The sequence below is a fragment of the Triticum urartu genome, chromosome 3A (assembly GCF_056163025.1).
Source record: "Triticum urartu cultivar PI428250 chromosome 3A, HENAU_Tu73, whole genome shotgun sequence".
NCBI classification, from domain to species: Eukaryota; Viridiplantae; Streptophyta; class Magnoliopsida; order Poales; family Poaceae; genus Triticum; species Triticum urartu.
The window spans coordinates 186,392,245-186,412,288 of NC_141875.1; positions in this window are offsets into that span (position 1 = coordinate 186,392,245).

Genomic DNA, 20,044 nt, shown 5'->3' on the forward strand with positions numbered 1-20,044 from the left:
TAGATCTTGGAAACCCCATTTCTGCTAATTTCTAGGGTTTACCAAAGTTACATTGGCTACTTTGCCCAAATGAGCTCAAACTTGGTGGAACATCCTATTTCTAAGTGTCATTCCATCCTGTTAAGTATCATGGCAACTGGAGTTCATTTGCTTGCCAAAACCTTTATCAAACACCTTCTGCCATTTTTCCAAAAACACCATTTGACCCCTTCCACTAATCTCCTTGAGCTCAACTTTTTACCACAGCTCCTCCTAGTCCCCTTTCACCTCCAGTATCAATGGCAAATCCACAACTCACTTATTGGATGGGTAAAACCCCACTTCCTCTCTCTGGACAGCCCATTTGCACACTTCTTCTTCCTCTCCCCTCACCCCAGTGGCCATCCATGGCATCCAATGCTTCCTCCCATTTCCTTACTCCCTCCTAGAGCTACCAGACATTAGTGGCCGTGCCCACAAGGCATATAAAATGCCATGGCATGCCATTTGGGCGCTCTGGAGCGCGCTACAGTGCGCTCCCGCACTGTAGCCGCCCCCTGCCAAGCACCTCCGGCCACCTCGGGCCTCCCCCGCACGCCTGCCGATGCGCCTCGGTGTCTGCAGCACGCTACGCGGTCGGCCCCTCCTCTCTCCTCCTCCCCGCGCCTCCGCGCTAGCAAACAGAGGCCGCCCGAGCGCGCCAATGGCGCGGCTCACACGCGCGCGTCTCTGACCCCTTCCCGCTCTCTCCCTTAGCTCCCCTCGGCGTAGTCCACGCCCAGGAACACCCCAGACACGGCGCCAGCTCCTCCCAAGCCCTGTGGCAACGAGCAGGAGCTCTCCGGTGCACGAGTCCATGGCACCTCGCCGTTCTCCTATTTAAAGGCCTCCCCGAGCCCTTTTCTCCTCACCACTCTCTCTCTGCACCACCAAAACCTCCCCCTGCACCCCCAGTTCCTCTTCAGAGCCGCCCGAGCTCGAGATCGAGCTCGAGCTCCGCCGCTTCGGCTCGCCGGAGTTCATGAGGTATAGGCCTCCCCCGCTCCTCCTCTGCCTCGATCTGGAACCCCTGCATCCCACTGATCATTTCCTCTCTCTCCCCCGCCTCGTTTGCAGCCGGAGTCGGCCGGAACTGTCGACACCCGAAGCTCCTCCGCCGCAAGACCTCGTCGCCGGCAAACCAGGCAACTCCGGTGACGTCCACCACCTCCACCTGAACGGCGACACGACGCTGAGCCCAGGCGTGCCCTCGCCCGACCTCGCCGTGCCCTGCATCGTCGCCGGTGAGCTCTCCGGCCGCCTGGACTCAGGGTTAGGGATGACAGGAGGGCCCCGCCTGTCAGCCTCTCCCCTCCATCGCCCCCCTCTCTCTCGCTGATGCCTGGGCCCCGCCCGTTAGGTTTAAACCTGGCGCGCGTGCGTGCACCAGTGCGCTGGGCCCTTTTTCTTTTTCTTTTCTGTCACTTTTTCCAAAAATTCTACAGTACAGAATATATGTCCAAATGAATTAATTCCAATTCCTAAATTCCTAAAATATTGCAACCTATTTAATGGTGCAACTTTCATTCAAATCCAACAACCTTTTCTTCACTGTAAATATTTAAATGTGATTTTAAGCATTTAAATATGCCTTTGTAAATCCATTTCTCCTATTCTGCTACACCAAGTCCAAAACTAGGAATTTTCCCCTTCTTAGTTTTCAACCTAGTATTTTACAAAAATGAGTTGACATTTTTCTGAGCATTTTGGTTTTTCTGTTTTATTATTGCCTTATTTTTTTCTTGTTATTATTTTGTGACGATAGATTGCGTTGCTGATGAAGGAGTTGGACCAGAAGACATTGAAGACCCAGAAGACTTTGTTGAGCCAGGCAAGCAGCCCTTTGACCATGTCTATGAAACCCTATTTATGCATTTCATATAGCACTTTATTATTGTTGCATCGGGATCATGATGAGAGGGTAGCCACTTTGGTGGGTTGCCTTCATTTCCTCCTTGTTGATACCTGCATTGTGCATGACCCTACCTCCTTATGAGGGTTATGCCGGTGGGAGTAGATAGGATGCTAAAGTAGTGCTACGCATAAAGGGACGGGAATATGCATGGTGATGGAGACATAGTATTTTCAAGGACTTTTCGAAAACCCCATCGGGTGACACTTATGCCCGGGGGAGATGATGAGTTGGGTAGCCACTTGATGACGAAGTGGTGTACCGAGGCGAGTGTGTGTGTTGCTTTCAAAAACGGATTGGTTTAAGTTGCGACCGTTATTCCAACCTTACATGCGCAACCACTCTACCCTTATATGGGAAAGGGCATTATTGATTACCTAGGCCGATACTAGCTTGGAGCCCGCATTACTAGTGACGGGGGACACACCGTTGGTACCCCGTGCCAGTGGTATGTGATGAATATGGGAGCAAGGCTCCACAATTTTTAGGTTGTGAAATGTTGGGCACGGGGGTTACTACCAATCGAGTGGACTCCATGTTAGTGTCGTCTAGGGAAAGATAGTGATCGGGTGCTTACCCTGGGTACTTGAGGTACCGCGGGTCGTGGATGACACGGAAGTTCCCCGGATCTTGTGGGTAAAGTGTGCAACCTCTGCAGAGTGTAAAACTATTCGAATAGCCGTGTCCACGGTCAAGGACAGTTGGGTAACCGCTCTTGGGCTACGTCCACTTGTTTACGAACCAGTGTGTGTGTTGGATAAGTGGGAAGAACTACTTGGGTCAAGTCAAGGACTTGACATGATTGAGTTGGGTTGGTGCCCGCTCTATTTATGTTGATATCTGTAACCTGTCCTCATGGTTACTTGAATTCTCCTGATGCATGTCTTATGAGTGGTCGAACTTGTCATTGCACTCAAAACTAGCTTTCCGCAAAAATTTACCTATATCATGCATTGTTGTATCTTGAACCAAAACATGGGTTGCTTGCGAGTACATTCAAAGTACTCATTGGCTTGCCACTGGTTAATTAATTGGCCAGGCATGGAAGAACAGGAGTTCGAAGAAGAATTCTGTGGAGACGAACATGCGAACTAGGACGCTTCCCAGTCAGAATGCCTGTAAGGTTAAGGCAGATGGCATGGGTTCTACTTATCGACGAAGATTTCCGCTGCTTGTGTTTCATTTGATGTTCATCCCTTAAGGCTTTATCAATGTAAGGCTTGACCATAATGGTCATAATTTGTGTAAGACGATATGTATGGATGTAAGACTCTTGTTATTCAGCTTCTGTGTGTTCAGTGAGCATTGATCTCTGGGATCACTGTACACGTGCATTCGGTGATCATGACTTATGAGTCGGGGTCCCCACAAGATCTCTCGGTTGTTATGTTGACAATGGAAGTATACCGCTCAAAGTATTATTCATACCTATTTCAAAACTGAGCTCTGGCACCTCTACAAATCCCTGCTTCCCTCTGCGAAGGGCCTATCCATTTACTTTTATGTTGAGTCATCATCCTCTTATTAAAAATCACTAGTTGGAGAGCACCGCTGTCATTTGCATTCATTACTGTTAGTTTACATTGAGTATGACTTGACTGGATCTCTTTTACCATAAATTACAATGTCTAGTCAGTCCTTGATCTTTAAAGGTGCTCTGCATTTATGTTTTGCAGTCTCAGAAAGGGCTAGCGAGATACCATCTTGTTATATCATACCATGATTGTTTTGAGAAAGTGTTGTCATCCGAGATTTATTATTATTGCTCGCTAGTTGATTATGCCATTGATATGAGTAAACATGAGACCTAAATGTTATTGTGAATATGGTTAGTTCATAATCTTTGCTGAAAACTTGAATGCTGGCTTTACATATTTACAATAACAAGAGCAAATAGAGTTTGTAAAAGTTTTCTTTATCACTTTCAGTTTATCAACTGAATTGCTTGAGGGCAAGCAAAGGTTTAAGCTTGGGGTTGTTGATACGTCTCCGTCGTATCTGGGTCTCGAACGCCTACTCGCGAGTACGTACGGCCAGGGCTCGTGTACATGGCTGGGTCGGAACGGAGAAACAACATCGTCGTCGTGTTCATGGGGAGCCAACCGGCTGGGTCGGAACGGAATGTGTCGTCATGTTCATCGGGAGGGCTTGGACGGAACAACCGATGGAAACGAGGCCTGGCATACCGCACAACGGAGGAAACGGCCTTGTGTTCAACCGGCCACGGTCGAAACGGGATCTTGTTCATCGGGGGGGTCTGGCATACCGCAAAACGGAGGAAACGGCCTTGTGTTCAACCGGCCACGGTCGAAACGGGATCTTGTTCATCGGGGGGGTCTGGCATACCGCAAAACGGAGGAAACGGACCTCCTACAGTCGAAACAGGGGTCCTATTCATTGGGAGGGGTGTGGCGTACTGCAAAACGGAGCAAATGGACTTGTGTTGGAGCGGTACGATCGAAATGTGGGTCCTGTTCATCGGGAGGGGTGTGGCGTACCGTAAAACGGGACTCCATGGGATATTGTTCATCTCCATCGTCGACCCCCTCCAGCCTCCACGGGCTACTGTTCATCCACCGTCGACCTCCTCCAGCCTCCACCTGCGACTGTTCATCCACGGGCTCCTATTCATCTAGCCTCCACCGCGCGCTACTCCACCGGCTACTGTTCAACCAGCCCTCTCCACGGGCTACTATTCATCCAGCCCTCCACCATCTACTGTTCATCCCGCCCTCCACGGGGTCGTCCTGTTCATCCAGCCATCCGCGGGGTCCTGTTCATCCAGCCCCAACCGGCTCGATCGATCGGGGTCCTGTTCATCCAGAGGCAACACCACGGGGTCCTGTTCATCCACCCCCACCGGAGACTATTCATCCAAACGCCCCCAGCAATGCTCACTATTCATCCAGAGGCAGCATCGATCGGCTTTGGTTAGCAGCAGTAGCGAAGGAATCGCTCGATCGGGTTCAGTTAACAGCCATAGATCAATCGCTTGGGTTCAGTAACGCGTAGCCTGCAGTGCAATCGCTCGGTTTCAATAGGTGAATGCCTCGCTCGGGTTCAGTTAGAGTCCAACGCCTCACACACACGTGCATGCGTGTACGAGAGAAAGGTGCATCGCTCGGCCCGACCACCCACCATAGTAACCGGGAACACCCCGATATTTTCCTAGCCCTCGCTTCTACCACGGTTTTCTCCGTCATGGACGGCCCAAAGAATGTCATGCAGCTGCGTCTCCGGCCCGCCCAGGATGAAAAGCCCATTTTCTATCATGATTTTTTGTCATAGAAGTAGGAGCCCACCACATCTATGATGATACCGGGTTTTGTCACAATTATCGTCATAGAAGTGTCATAAGTATGACAGAAAAAAAATTCGTTCGGCCCAAAGTGTCTTGAATGTGTCTTTTTTTTGTAGTGATGAGTAGCAAGTAAACCTATTTTTTTGGTATTTCATGTTCCATATCCATAACTAAAGATAGAGAACAACTTAGAACAACAAATAAAAATTACTTAGTGATAAAGCAAACAAGCACACACGAGAATATTCACCCCAAGCTATAACTCCCCGACAACGGCGCTAGAAAAATGTCTTGATAACCCACAAGTATAGGGGATCAACTGTAGCCAATTTCGATAAGTAAGAGTGTCGAACCCAACGAGGAGCTAAAGGTAGAACAAATATTCCCTCAAGTTCTATCGACCACCGATACAACTCTATGCACGCTTAACGTTCGCTTTACCTAGAACAAGTATGAAACTAGAAGTACTTAGTAGGTGTTTTTGGATAGGTTTGCAAGATAATAAATAGCACATAAATAAAATCTAGGGGCCGTTTAGATAAAGAAGCAATAAAGTTAGTACAGCGAGTGTGGAAAAGTGGTGGTAGGAGTTGCGAAATTGTCCCTAAGCAATTGACTACTTTACTAGACCGATAACAAGTTTTATGTGGGAGAGGCCACTGCTAGCATGTCATCCCTGACTTGGAATTCTATGCACTTATGATTGGAACTATTAGCAAGCATCCGCAACTACTAATGTTCATTAAGGTAAAACCCAACCATAGCATTAAGATATATTGGTCCCCCTTCAATCCCGTATGCATCAATTTCTATGCTAGGTTGAAGCTTCTGTCACTCTTGCCCTCCAATACATAGTCCTATCAACATACAACTGACCCTATGGTGTGATCCACACACGCGCTCATATGATGGGAACCAAAGGACATTAGCATAACCACAAGCAAATTAAACCAATCATAGCAATTCACCAATTACCGATAGGACACCCAAAATCTCATCAGACATCATAGGATGGAAACACATCATTGGATAATAATATGAAGCATAAAGCACCATGTTCAAGTAGAGGGTACAACGGGTTGCGGGAGAGTGGACTGCTGTAGATAGATGGGGGAAGGTGATGAAGATGTTGGTGAAGATGGCGGAGGTGTTGGCGTAGATCGTCTTCACACGATGATGGCCCTGGCGGCGTTCCGGCGCCACCGGGAGAGAGGGGGAGAGAGCCCCCCTTATTCTTCTTCCTTGACCTTCTCCCTAGATGGGAGAAGGGTTTCCCCTATGGTCCATGGCCTCCATGGCGGTGGAGGGGCGAGAGCCCCTCCGAGATTGGATCTATCTCTCTGTCTCTCTCTGTTTCTGCGTTTGCTAATTCTGCCCTTTCACCGTTTCTTAAATTCCCAGAGATCCGTGACTCCGATTGGGATGAATTTTGGACACGGTTTTTATCTGGATATTGGCTTTCATGTGGTGAAAGAAGGGCACCAACCGCCTTACGGGGTGGCCACAAGGGCCCAGGGCGCGCCCTTGCCTCGTGGCCCCCTCGAGCATTGTCTCGCGTTGATTCTTCTTCCCAAAAATCACATATATTCCAAAAAAATATCCGTCAGTATTTATCCCATTTGGACTCCGTTTGATATGGATTTTCTGCGAAACAAAAAACATGCAACAAACAGGAACTGGCACTGGGCATTGGATCAATATGTTAGTCCCAAAAATAGTATAAAAAGTTGCCAAAAGTATATGAAAGTTGTATAATATTCGCATGGAACAAAAAAAATTATAGATACGACAGAGACGTATCAGTGGGCTGTGTAGGAGGGTTGGGATGAGATGAGAGGGGAAGGAGTGCAGCCCGACGAGGGTTTCCGGAGACCGAAAACGTCCGACGATAGACCGGCTATATTGCCGCTATATGTTTAACGGTTGGGCTATCAAAAAAGCTCCGAATGCGATGAAACTTGGCAGGCGGCCTACTGACAACATAACAACACTTCATGCCAACTTTCAAATCATTCTGATAACATTTTCTGGCCACTTATAAAATACTATTTCGGACGTGCCGCGGGCGCGTGCAAGTGTGCCTGGGCTCAGAATGGACAACGGGAAGAACTGGGGGAACCCAAACGGATGCAAGTTTTGAAAATATGATGATGCAATGCACATGATGACATGGCAAGATGCAACACGCAAGCGAATGACAAGGCAACAACAACGAAATAACTGGAGGACACCTAGCGCAACGGTCTCGGGGCGTCACACATCGTCCCCACGCTGTCGTGCTGACGGAACTCTCCCTCGAGCATTTGCTAGGTCAAGAGCTCGTGGGACATCATCGAGCTGAACGTATGCTGAACACGGAGGTGCCGTACATTCGGTACTTGGATCGGTAAGATCGTGAAGACGTTCGACTACATCAACCGCGTTACTAAACGCTTCCGCTTTCAGTCTACGAGGGTACGTGGACACACTCTCCCCACTCGTTGCTATGCATCTCCTAGATAGATCTTGCGTGATTGTAGGTAAAAAAAATTGAAATACCGCGTTCCCCAACAGTGGCATCCGAGCCAGGTCTATGCGTAGATGTTATATGCACGATTAGAACAAAAAGAGTTGTGGGTGATAATAGTCATACTGCTTACCAGCAATGTCTTACTTTGATTTGGCGGTATTGTTGGATGAAGCGGCCCGGACCGACATTACATGACCGCGTTCATGAGACTGGTTCTACCGACGTCCTTCGCATACAGGTGGCTAGCGCGTGTCTATTTCTCCAACTTTAGTTGAATCGAGTTTGACTACGCCCAATCCTTGTTGAAGGTTAAAACAGCACACTTGATGAAAAATCATTGTGGTTTTGATGTGTAGGTAAGAACGGTTCTTGCTAGAAGCCCGTAGCAGCCACGTAAAACTTGCAACAACAAAGTAGAGGACATCTAACTTGTTTTTGTAGGGCATGTTGTGATGTGATATGGTCAAGACGTGATGAGATATAAATTGTTGTATGAGAGCCTTATGGTTGTCTATTTATTGCATAAGATGCAAGCGCCATAAAATTGCTTTACTTTATTGCTAAGCGGTAGCGATAGTCGTAGAAGCAATAGTTGGCGAGACGACAACGATGCTATGATGGAGATCAAGGTTTCAAGCCAGTGATGATGGTGATCATGATGGTGCTTTGGAGATAGAGATCAAAGGCACAAGATGATGATGGTCATATCATATCACTTGTTTTGATTGCATGTGATGTTTATCTTTTATGCATCTTATTTTGCTTAGTATGGCGGTAGCATTATAAGATGATCTCTCAATAAATTTCAAGGTATAAGTGTTCTCCCTGAGTATGCACCTTTGCTACAGTTCGTCGTGCCGAGACACCACGTGATGATCAGGTGTGATAAGGTCTACGTTTACATACAACTGGTGCAAGCCAGTTTTGCACACGCAGAATACTCGGGTTAAACTTGACGAGCCTAGCATATGCAGATATGGCCTCGGAACACTGAAGGTCGAAAGTTTGAACGTGAATCATATAGTAGATATGATCAACATAGTGATGTTCACCATTGAAAACTACTCCAACTCACGTGATGATTGGACATGGTTTAGTTGATATGGATCACGTGATCATTTAGATGACTAGAGAGATGTCTATCTAAGTGTGAGTTCTTAAGTAATATGATTAATTGAACTTTAATTTATCATGAATTTAGTCCTAATAGTTTTTGCATATCTATATTGTTGTAGATCAATAGCTCGCGCTTAGCTCCCTGTTTTATTTTTTGATATGTTCCTAGAGAAAACTAAATTGAAAGATGATAGTAGTAATGATGCAGACTAGGTCCATGATGTAAGGATTATCCTCATTGCTACATAGAAGAATTATGTCCTTGATGCACTGCTAGGTGACAGACCTATTGCAGGAGAAGATGCAGACGTTATGAACGTTTGACAAGCTCGGTATGATGACTACTTGATAGTTTAGTGCACCATGCTTTACGGCTTAGAAGCGGGACTTCAAAAATGTTTTGAACGATATGGAATATATGAGATGTTCCAAGAGTTGATGTTGGTATTTCAGACTCATGCCCATGTTAAGAGGTATGAGACCTTTGACAAGTACTTTGCCTAGAAGATGGAGGAGAATAGCTCAACCAGTGAGCATGCGCTAAGAATGTCTGAGTACTACAATCGCTTGAAACAAGTGGGAGTTAATCTTCCAGATAAGATAGTGATTGACAGAGTTCTCTAGTCACTATCACCAAGTTGCTGGAACTTCGTGATGAACTATAATGTGCAAGGGGACGAAAATGATTCCCGAGCTCTTCGCGATGCTAAAATCAGTGAAGATAGAAATCAAGAAAAGAGCATCAGGTGTTGATGATTAACAAGACCACTAGTTTCAAGAAAAAGGGCAAAGGAAAAGAAAGGGAACTTCAAAAAGAATGACAAGCAAGTTGTCACTCCCATGAAGAGACCTAAGCCTGAAACTGAGTGCTTCTACTGTAAATGGAATAATCACTGGAAGCAGAACTACCCCAAATATTTGGCGGATAAGAAGGATGGCAAAGTGAACAAAGGTATATTTGATATACAGATTATTGATGTGTACTTTACTAGTGTTCATAGTAACCCCTGGGTATTTGATATTGGTTGTCGGGTATATACCCCATGATATGACCCGGCCAGATAGATAACCTAGACGGGACTTGGTGCTTCATCGGTAACCCACCGGAGGACTGGCAACTCACAGGTCTGGCGGCTCACCATCTTGGCGACACACTGATGGCCCTGACGGCGAGGCAGATAGAAGACAAGGCCCAAGGTCCAGAAGGCCGACTTATGTTATGGTGGGCCGGCTTAAGATGAAAGGCATAAAGAATGTTCTCCTACAAAGGAAGCAAGACTAGGACTCTACTTTTAATAGAGTAATCCTAATACTACTAGGACTAGTCATGTAACCCGCCCCTCCAACTTATATAAGGAGGGACAGGGCACCCCAAGAGGGACAAGTTTTACAAGTTCCACAAGTTGGACAAGTTAGGGTTAGACAGACAAGTCTATAGCTCTTGAGATAGAGCACCCTTGTAATCATGATCATCATCAATATCAATGAAGCAGGATGTCGTCTTTTACCTCCACTATAAGGGGCCAAACCTGGGTAAAACCTCGCATCTCTCGTCCCACTCAACCCCTCTCAAGCTATCACATAGATGCGTTGGCCTCACGACTAAGTCCTCACACTAAGGACATCTGCCGTGACAATTGCATGACAGTTGGCGCCCACTATGGGACCCGCGCACGGTGGTATTGAGTTCTTGGAGGGAATTCTTCAAGGATCAAGAAATTCAAGACTGTCCGGATGAAGAAGATTTAACACTGAAGGATTCATATTGGCTCTAAGTTGATCGGTCGAAATCGAAAAGGGTCTCAGTGCCAGCAAAAGTTAGATCAGAGTCAAAGGAAAAGAAAATATAGCTTGGGCGGCGGTAGCCACAAAATACGTTGGACGAAATCAGTTGAACCCTAGAAAATTATTGCTGAAATTAGTGGATTAGACAGACGTGACAGAAAGAATAGTCAAAACAAATTCAATGGGAGCTGTCCGTTTGCAAAACCGTGGGATCGAAGGCATCCAACCACAAAGGAATTATTTAGTATGGCATGGATTTCGAGCAAGTCCATTGAATCTACCATATGAAGCTACTAGTACAATACGGATCCGACTTTTTTTATCTTACTATATTGAGCAAATCAACCGGTTATTCCTATTCACACAGCCGGGCGGTCCTCAATGGAAAGTCGGATCGGTCTTTTTTGGTGTGTCATTGTGGGAAACGGAGACCCCTAGCAAGTTTTTCTGCTTTGTTTTGTCTGATCTGCTGAGTCACCCAACACGGATCACGCGTATCATCTGCTCGTACAACAGGATAAGGACAACTGCTTAACCTAGTACACGGGAGGTTTTCAGACCAACTTAGCACATGCATCAGAATCAAGTGTTCACAGTGCCCGAACAATGGAAAGGCCAAAACCTGATGGATTCTACATGGAGAGCCCTTAACTAGTACAACTTGCCAGAAAAATTCCAAGGAAGTACAACCACTATACATGCAAAGACACAGACTCAGTTTCACCTCGTTGGTTCACCACACCGTCCCATTTCTGCCTTTGCGGGTTTCCGCCTGGATCTCTACCGCCAAGTCGCCACACCAAGCTGAAAGCTTCACCTGGCCGGCTCTGCACCTTGCCCCTGGGCCGCTGTTGTTTTGTTCATTCAAACTGTGGGCTCACTTGGGCACTGTCAAGCCACCGCGAGCTGATTTCGTTTCGCCCGCCACTAGAGTTACTTTGGGCCGCCTCGCTTCAATGGCCTCAAGCATCCTCGGCCCCGGTCTTCACTTCATCAACCAACCTCGCTAGGTTATAGCCCGCCTTGGCCTTGTCTCTGCGCTCGTGCGCTCGTTTCCCGAGAGGCCGCACAAGCCGCCCGTGCGGATTACGACGCCGTGCCTATGCCTGATATTGCTTCCGCTTTGAGCTGCATGGATTGTCCCCTTCACGGTGCTCCGGCCGGTTGGCCCCACCTCTGCTGGCTGTCAAGTTGCCCATCGCCGATATCCGCTGGGCTCCCACGCGACCCACCACCACGGCCCCAAAGATAACTTGCGAGGTGAATTTCTGTATATTCCAGTTTGAATTCTGGACTGCGCAAAGATCATCTGTCATCCCAGTGCATTAGGTGATATCCATCTAACTTTATTTTATTAGAACATATTGTTTTCATCAAAGAACAATTACTTTGTCTATATATTTTCATGTGCATGGCAAATTGTCTACTGCAAAGGTCACCGCTATGTGACGGAGTTTGTTGAATAACTCATACCGAGGTATACAATGAGTGTTGCGAAGATCATCAACTCTCCACCTTACCTCCAGCTGCAATATATTACAGCGATCCACTGTTTAACTATATGCCGGTTTATATCACGGTCAAATATGAAGAGTCTCAAGACAACTCCTCAAGTCATCTTAAGACTCGGGGGCTATATGGACATGGCTCAGTAAATGTTGCCAGTTTAAGCATATTCAAGATCCCCAGGACGCTGAAGGGAAAGATAACCCGGTCCCGAAGGCTACTACCATATTGATGAAAATTTAAAGGCCGTCAGAAAAGTTCCAACTTAAAAAGAAGATTCCAATTTAAGATCCGACTCAAGAGAAATCTATCTCTCACAAAGCTTTGAAGCTCTCAATATCCGGTTTAAGAATTTCCGGTTCAAAAAGGATTAATCTCTCGCAAGTTCGAGTTCTTAGAAAAAAAATTAAAGGTTGCCAAAGAGAAATTGATGCCATGATGCGCGTTTAAAACATAGGTATCCTGCCTTATTGGCTTATCACATTATTGATCACATGGGGCGTCCTGCTCATTGAGCATAGCTATGACTAACCTTTGATCCGGCTTACACGCCTTGTTAAAAATTACTTGGGGGCTTCCTACTCATTGAGCATAGTTATAACTACCCTACTGATCCGGCATACAGGCCTTGTTACAAATTATGTGGGGGTTTCTTACTCATTGAGCAAGCTGGTGATTACCCAAGTTCAAGGTTACCAAAGAGAACTTGTTGCACTGCATGGTTCAAACATAGGTATCCTGCCTTCGAGCTTATTATATGTCATCTGAGAGCTTCCTATTCAAACATAGGTGTATTCACCAAAGAGAATACAACCTCTTATTTGGCTTGGAAGGCCAGGTGTATTCACCAAAAATTTTGGGTTATCCTATTCAAACATAGGTGTATTCATCAAAGAGGACATAACCTTTTAATTGGCTTGGAATGCCAGGTGTATTCACCAAAATTTCCGGGTTATCTTGTTTTGTAGAGTCTGCCACTCCACCTAGGTAATCCTGGCATGACCCGGCGAACTCTTGACGGTCAATCTTATAGACCCTGAACTTGTCAACGTTAAAACAACGGTTTGTCATGTGCGGCCCGGCTTACAAGGTGTAAAAGGTTAACTGAGTGGCTTGGCGGCCCATGAAAGCACTTGAGATTTAGGCTTGGCGGCCTATGAAAGCCTTGTTTTTCTGATTTTTTATTTCCTCACAGCATTTTTTGGATTCATATCCTTGTTCCATATTAACATATGGTTTAAAACAATTCAGGCCAGATAACCTTAATCTTTATGACTCATATTTGAGCATATTTGGGGTTTTGGTAACCCGGTATGGCTTTGGATGTTAAGTCGCCAGTATACTTTGATTGCGCAATTGGAATTATTCGCTTATGAGTACTTGGGTTGTCACCCTCACTCGATGTGGCATTGTAAGCCAGCAATTTGAGCCAATTCTCCAGGTATGTTTCTAAATTGTTGGATGAATATGCGAGGTTTGATAACCCGCCCTGGCTTTGACATTAAGTCGTCAGTGTATTTTGGTTGCGCCACTGGAATCATGCGCTTATAAATCATTGGATTGTTGCCCTCACTGGATATGGCGATGTAAGCCAGCAATATAAATCAATCCTACAGGTATGTTTTCCTGGTTATATGAATATGTGAGGTTTGATAACCCGTCCTGGCTTTTGACTTTAAGTCGCCAGTATGTTTAGGCTTGAATGGACTTGCTTAGTCTTTTCAGTAATTACATAAGACTATATTATGTTTGGGTTGTTCCCCGCCCTGGCTTTTGACGTTAAGTCGCCAGGGCATATGTTGTTTAAACTTTGTGTACGACATGCAGAGCTTTACACATAAGTAAGGATACTGCTATTGCTCATATGAGTCATCGCGTTTAAACCCATCATCTGGCCATCTGAAGATATTGTCGGGTTATCCAGCACCGGGTTATATTGTTCAATATTGAGTTTATTGAGGCTATGAGCTGCCAAAGTGATCTTGTCAAAAACTGGACATGATTATGAGCCGCCATGGATGGGGTTATCAAGTCTTGATTTTTACAAAGGCTATAAGCCACCGGGTTGCAAAATATCGAATTACAATGAATGCCCATTAAGTCGCCATCGGCCAAGAGCCACTGAGTATTTAAACTTTGGATTTACTTGTAAACAGATAAAGTATTCAAATCTTTAATAGCCAAACTTGGCTGGATTTTCATTATGATATTGAATGATTGAGGTTTCCAAAGTAGCTTCAGCGCAATGGCTATAATTTTATCAATGGATATGATTTATTCTACAATGGAAGAAATAGTCTCAAGTCGCTGCGGGCTTACGACCCGGCACTTGGGGGCTACATTATTCAAGTTGAGATTACATCACATATGCAAGTCCCATGTCACTACCAGCATGCACCATGAGACTTGGGTGCTAATGCAAAGTCATTTTTTTACTTGCCTCATTAAAGATCCGACTCATCACATTGTAATGAGCTGGCCTTTGGGGGCTACCAATTGCTCCTGTCAAAAATTCAAGGTACACAAGCCTTAATCCTTTATATTGAAGGGTTCATTGCTCAGTTGGTAGAGTACAAAGCTCTTAACCTTATGGACGTGGGTTCGAGCCTCATGGTGGAGGCTACATCATATGATGTTATTTTCAGTGAAGTATATATATAAATTCTCAGCTCGGTATTGTCTTGCTGAGCCAGCCCTTGGGGGCTACACGTTGTTATTCAAGTCGACATGATTATATCTACGAAGTCCCTGCTCATTATTACATAATGACATGGCCCTTGGGGGTTACACTAGTTAAAGTTTTTATGAGCATAATACAATAACAAGTCCCAGGTTGCTGCAACATGACAACCCGGCATTTGGGGGCTATATATGTGGAAAATTCAATTTTGACAAGTGACTGGGATGAACAACCTGGATTTCTTCAAGGTTGCAACATTTATATTGAAGCAAGTCTTAAGTTGTTACTATGCTCCCTTCTTAGACTTGGGAGCTACAAGTGATATGCATATAAGGGAGGTACGTTTTCAAGCTTGATGTTAACAACAATTATGACCCGGTGCCATCAATATTTACAAACCGACAATTTTGGCAATGATAACCCGGCAAGTTCTACATCTTCAAACCGGCTGAAAATCAGATGAGTATTTCAAGACCAATATTTTTAAGCATTGGGAGTTGAATCAAATGAATTATTCTTCACAGTATTTCTGTGAGAAACCAATGTTAGCAAATTGATTATGAAGCCGGCCTATTGACTCGGACTTTCCTAAAGAAGGAAATGACAAGGACTTAAGGATGATCAGGTGCCAGTTCAAAAAAAACTTTTAACCCAGAGCACAACCTGTCATGGTGGGCCGGCTTAAGATGAAAGGCATAAGGAATATTCTCCTACAAAGGAAGAAATACTAGGACTCTACTTTTAATAGAGTAATCCTAATCCTACTAGGACTAGTCATGTAACCCGCCCCTCCAACTTATATAAGGAGGGACAGGGCACCCCAAGAGGGACAAGTTTCACAAGTTCCACGAGTTGGACAAGTTGGGGTTAGATAGACAAGTCTATAGCTCTTGAGATAGAGCACCCTTGTAATCGTGATCATCATCATCATCAATATCAATGAAGCAGGATGTAGGATTTTATCTCCACCGTGAGGGGCAGAACCTGGGTAAAACCTCGCGTCCTCGTCCCGCTCTACCCCTCTCAAGCTACCAATTAGATGTGTTGGCCTCACGACTAAGTCCTTTCAACGAGGACATCTGCCATGACAAATCAACGACACTGGTTTAGTTTCTATGATTAGTAACTCGAAACAGGAGTTACAAAATGAACAAAGACTAGTTGAGGGAGAGGTGACGATGTGTGTTTGAAATGATTCCAAAGGTTGATAAGATCACCATCACACACTCCCTTTACCTTCGGGATTAGTGTTGAACCTAAAATAAATGTTATTTGGTGTTTAGTTGATCATAATATGATTGGATCATGTTTATTGCAACACGGTTATTCATTTAAGTCAAATAATAATTGTTATTATTCTGTTTACATGAATAAAACATTATGTGGTCATACACCCAAGGTGAATGGTTTATTGAATCTCGATCGTAGTGATACATATATTCATGATATTGATGCCAAAAGATGCAAAGTTGATAATGATAGTGCAACATAGTAGTGGCACTGCCGTTTAGGTCATATTGGTGTAAAGCACATGAAGAAACTATGTGCAGATGGACTTTTGGAATCACTTGATTATGAATCATTTGATGCTTGCGAACCATGCCTCATGGGCAAGGTGACTAAGACTCCGTCCTCCAGAACAATGGAGCGAGCCACTGACTTATTGGAAATAATACATACCGATGTATGTGGTCCGATGAGTGTTGAGGCTCGTCGGCGAGTATCGTTATTTTTTTTACCTTCACAGATGATTTGAGCAGATATGGGTATATCTACTTAATGAAACACTGATGTCTACTACGCAACTTCATTCTTGTAGACACGTGTTGGGCCTCCAAGCACAAAGTTTTGTAGGATAGTAGCAATTTTCCCTCAAGTGGATGACCTAAGGTTTATCAATCCCTAAGAGGTGTAGGATGAAGATGGTCTCTCTCAAACGACCCTGCAACCAAATACAAGCAATCTCTTGTGTCCCCAACACACCCAATACAATGGTAAATTGTATAGGTGCACTAGTTCGATGAAGAGATGGTGATACAAGTGCAATATGGATAGTAGATATTGGTTTTGTATTCTGAAATTATAAAAACAGCAAGGTAACTAATAGTAAACAGACACAAACACGATATTTCAATGCTTAAAAACAGGGCCTTGTGTCCGTACTTTTGCTAGTGCAATCTCTCAACAATGCTAACATAGTTGGATCATATGATTATCCCTCAAAGTGTAACGAAGAATCACTCATGAGTTCCTATTAGCGGAGAACAAAAGATAGGAATTGTTTGTAGGGTATTAAACCACCTCAAAGCTATTCTTTCCGTTCGATCTATTCAAGAGTTCGTACTAAAATAACTCAAAGCTATTTTTTCCGTTCGATCTATCCTAGAGTTCGTACTAGAATAACACCAAATCATATCATATTCATAATACTCAATCCACACAAATAACTACAAGAGTGCCCCAAGATTTCTACTGGAGAAAGAAGGACAAGAACATGCATCAAACACTATGCATTGATTACCCCAATGTCACCGCGGGATCTGCAAGTTGAGTGCCAAAACATATATCAAGTGAATCAATACGATACCCCATTGTCACCAAGAGTATTCAACTACAAGACATATATCAAGTGTTCTCAAATCCATAAAGTATTCAATCCGATAACAACGAGATCTCAAAGGGAAAAACTCAATTCATCACAACAAGATAGAGAGGGAAAACACCATATGATCTGACTAAATTAACAAAGCCCGCGATACATCAAGATCGTGACATCTCAAGAACACGAGAGAGAGAGAGAGAGAGAGATTAAACACATAGCTATTGGTACAAACCTCAGCCCCGAGGGTGGACTACTCCCTCCTCAACGTGGTGGCCGCTGGGATGATGAAGATGGCCACCGGAGATGATTCCCCCTCCGGCAGGGTGCCAGAACGGGTCTAGATTGGTTTTCGGTGGCTACGGAGCCCTGCGGCGGCGGAACTTCTGATCTAGGTTAACCCCGAAGGGTTTCGGAATATTTGGGATTTATAGTGCAAAGAAGGGGTATGGGAGGCCACCGAGGTGGGCACAACCCACCAGGGCGCGTCAGGGACCTTGGCGCACCCTGGTGGGTTGTGCCCCCCCTCGGGGAACCCCCAGGTGCAGCTCTGGCCCATTGAGTTCCTTCTGGTCCAAAAAAATCCACAAAAAGTTTTACGGTGTTTGGACTCTGTTTGATATTAATTTCCTGCGATGTAAAAAATAAGCATAAAACAACAACTAGCACTTGGCACTGGGTCAATAGGTTAGTCCCAAAAAATGATATAAAGTTGCTATAGAATGATCATAAAACATCCAAGAATGATAAAATAACAGCATGAATACTTCATAAATTATAGATACGTTGGAGACGTATCAGCATCCCCAAGCTTAATTCCTACTCGTCCTCGAGTAGGTAAATGATAAAAGAAATAATTTATGAAGTGTGAATGCTAGCAAAGTGCACAAGTTTGATCAATGATAGTTTCAATCACTTTTCCTAACACCATAACATCAATTCTTTCTTATAAAACTTCTCATGTTATAGTAGCAACCAATTCGCATGTTAAGGTTCAAACAATGAATTCTCTTGAAACCCAACAACCTACGTTCTCAGTCACCAAGCAATTGCAATTCAACTTATTCAACAGAGTTTAAGTAGTCTTGTATGATTGCTAACACTCACCTTGTACACATGAGAAAAATGTTTCAACCGGACACATAGAAAGATAGGGGCTTATAATTTCGCCTCCCAACGTATTCACCTCAAGGGTGATGTCAACAACAATAACTCATGCTACCCATATCCAACTGGATATATGTGCCTAGATCTTTCCTCACCACATGATGCTTGCCAAAGGAGAAAAATAAAAAGGAATAGAGAGAAAAACTTTAATTCTTGCATAAAAGTAAATACATAAAAGTAAAAGATAGGCCCTTCGTAGAGGGAAGCAGAGGTTGCCATGCGCTTATTTGTTCGTATGCTCAATAAGGAATGGTGACAAAAACTTTGACTCTTGCATAAAAGTAAATACATAAAAGTAAAAGATAGGCCCTTCGTAGAGGGAAGCAGAGGTTACCATGCACTTATTTGTTTGTACGCTCAATCCCTTAGTGCAAAAGAACGTCACGCTATATTGCCCCTTATGATAGCAACCTTTATTATGCAGTCTATTGCTTTTATTGCTTTACCATCACAAGTTCGTACAATGCTCAATTTTCTCTTACACTAAATGATCTTACACTTTTAGAAGCAATTTTTATTGCCTTATTGCACCGATGACAACTTACTTGAAGGATCTTGCTCAATCCTTAGGTAGGTATGGTGGACTCTTGAAAATAAGATTTGGGTTGCAGGGTTTTTGGATGCACAAGTAGTATCTCTACTTGGTGCGGAATTTTTGGCTAGCAAAGATGGGGGGCAAGCACCACGTGTTGAAGGATCTATGACATATAACTTCTATGTGAATATGAACAAACATAAGCCATTACATTGTCTTCCTTGTCCAACATCAACAATTTTGGCATATAATATTTTGATGGGGGCTCACAATCACAAAAGATTTCCATGATAGTGTATTTATATGTGAAAGTTCTCTTCCTTATACTAATTATTCATGAATTGCTTGTATGACCAATATTGTGATTGTCAAGCCTCAAAAGATTTCACTTTGTAAACCCAATGTGAAGCTACCACTAGGCATGATATGATTTCAACTTCATGATATTCAATGTATTCAACAATTTACTCATAGGATATAAGTGAAGCACAAGAGTAAATGACATAGAAAAGAGCTTCGTTGACGGGATGTGAATGATGCTTACTTGGCCTCCATGGCAACTATTTGAGGACTCTATTTTATTTAAAAACTTTCAGATCTAAGCAATTTATTAAAACAGCAAGCAAAAAAAATGACATTCTAAGAAGAGCACACATCATGTGAAGAAGCAAAAACATGGGCTCAACCGATACTAACCGATAATTATTGAAGAAAAAAGGTCGGATGCCTACCAGGGCATTCCCAAGCTTAGATGCTTGAGAATTCTTGAAATATTATCTTGGTATACCTTAGGCATCCCCAAGATTGAGCTTTTGTGTCTCCTTAATTCTTCTCATATCACATTTTTCCTAAATCTCAAAAGCTTCATCCACACAAAACTCAACAAGAACTCGTGAGATAAGTTAGTACTCCCTCC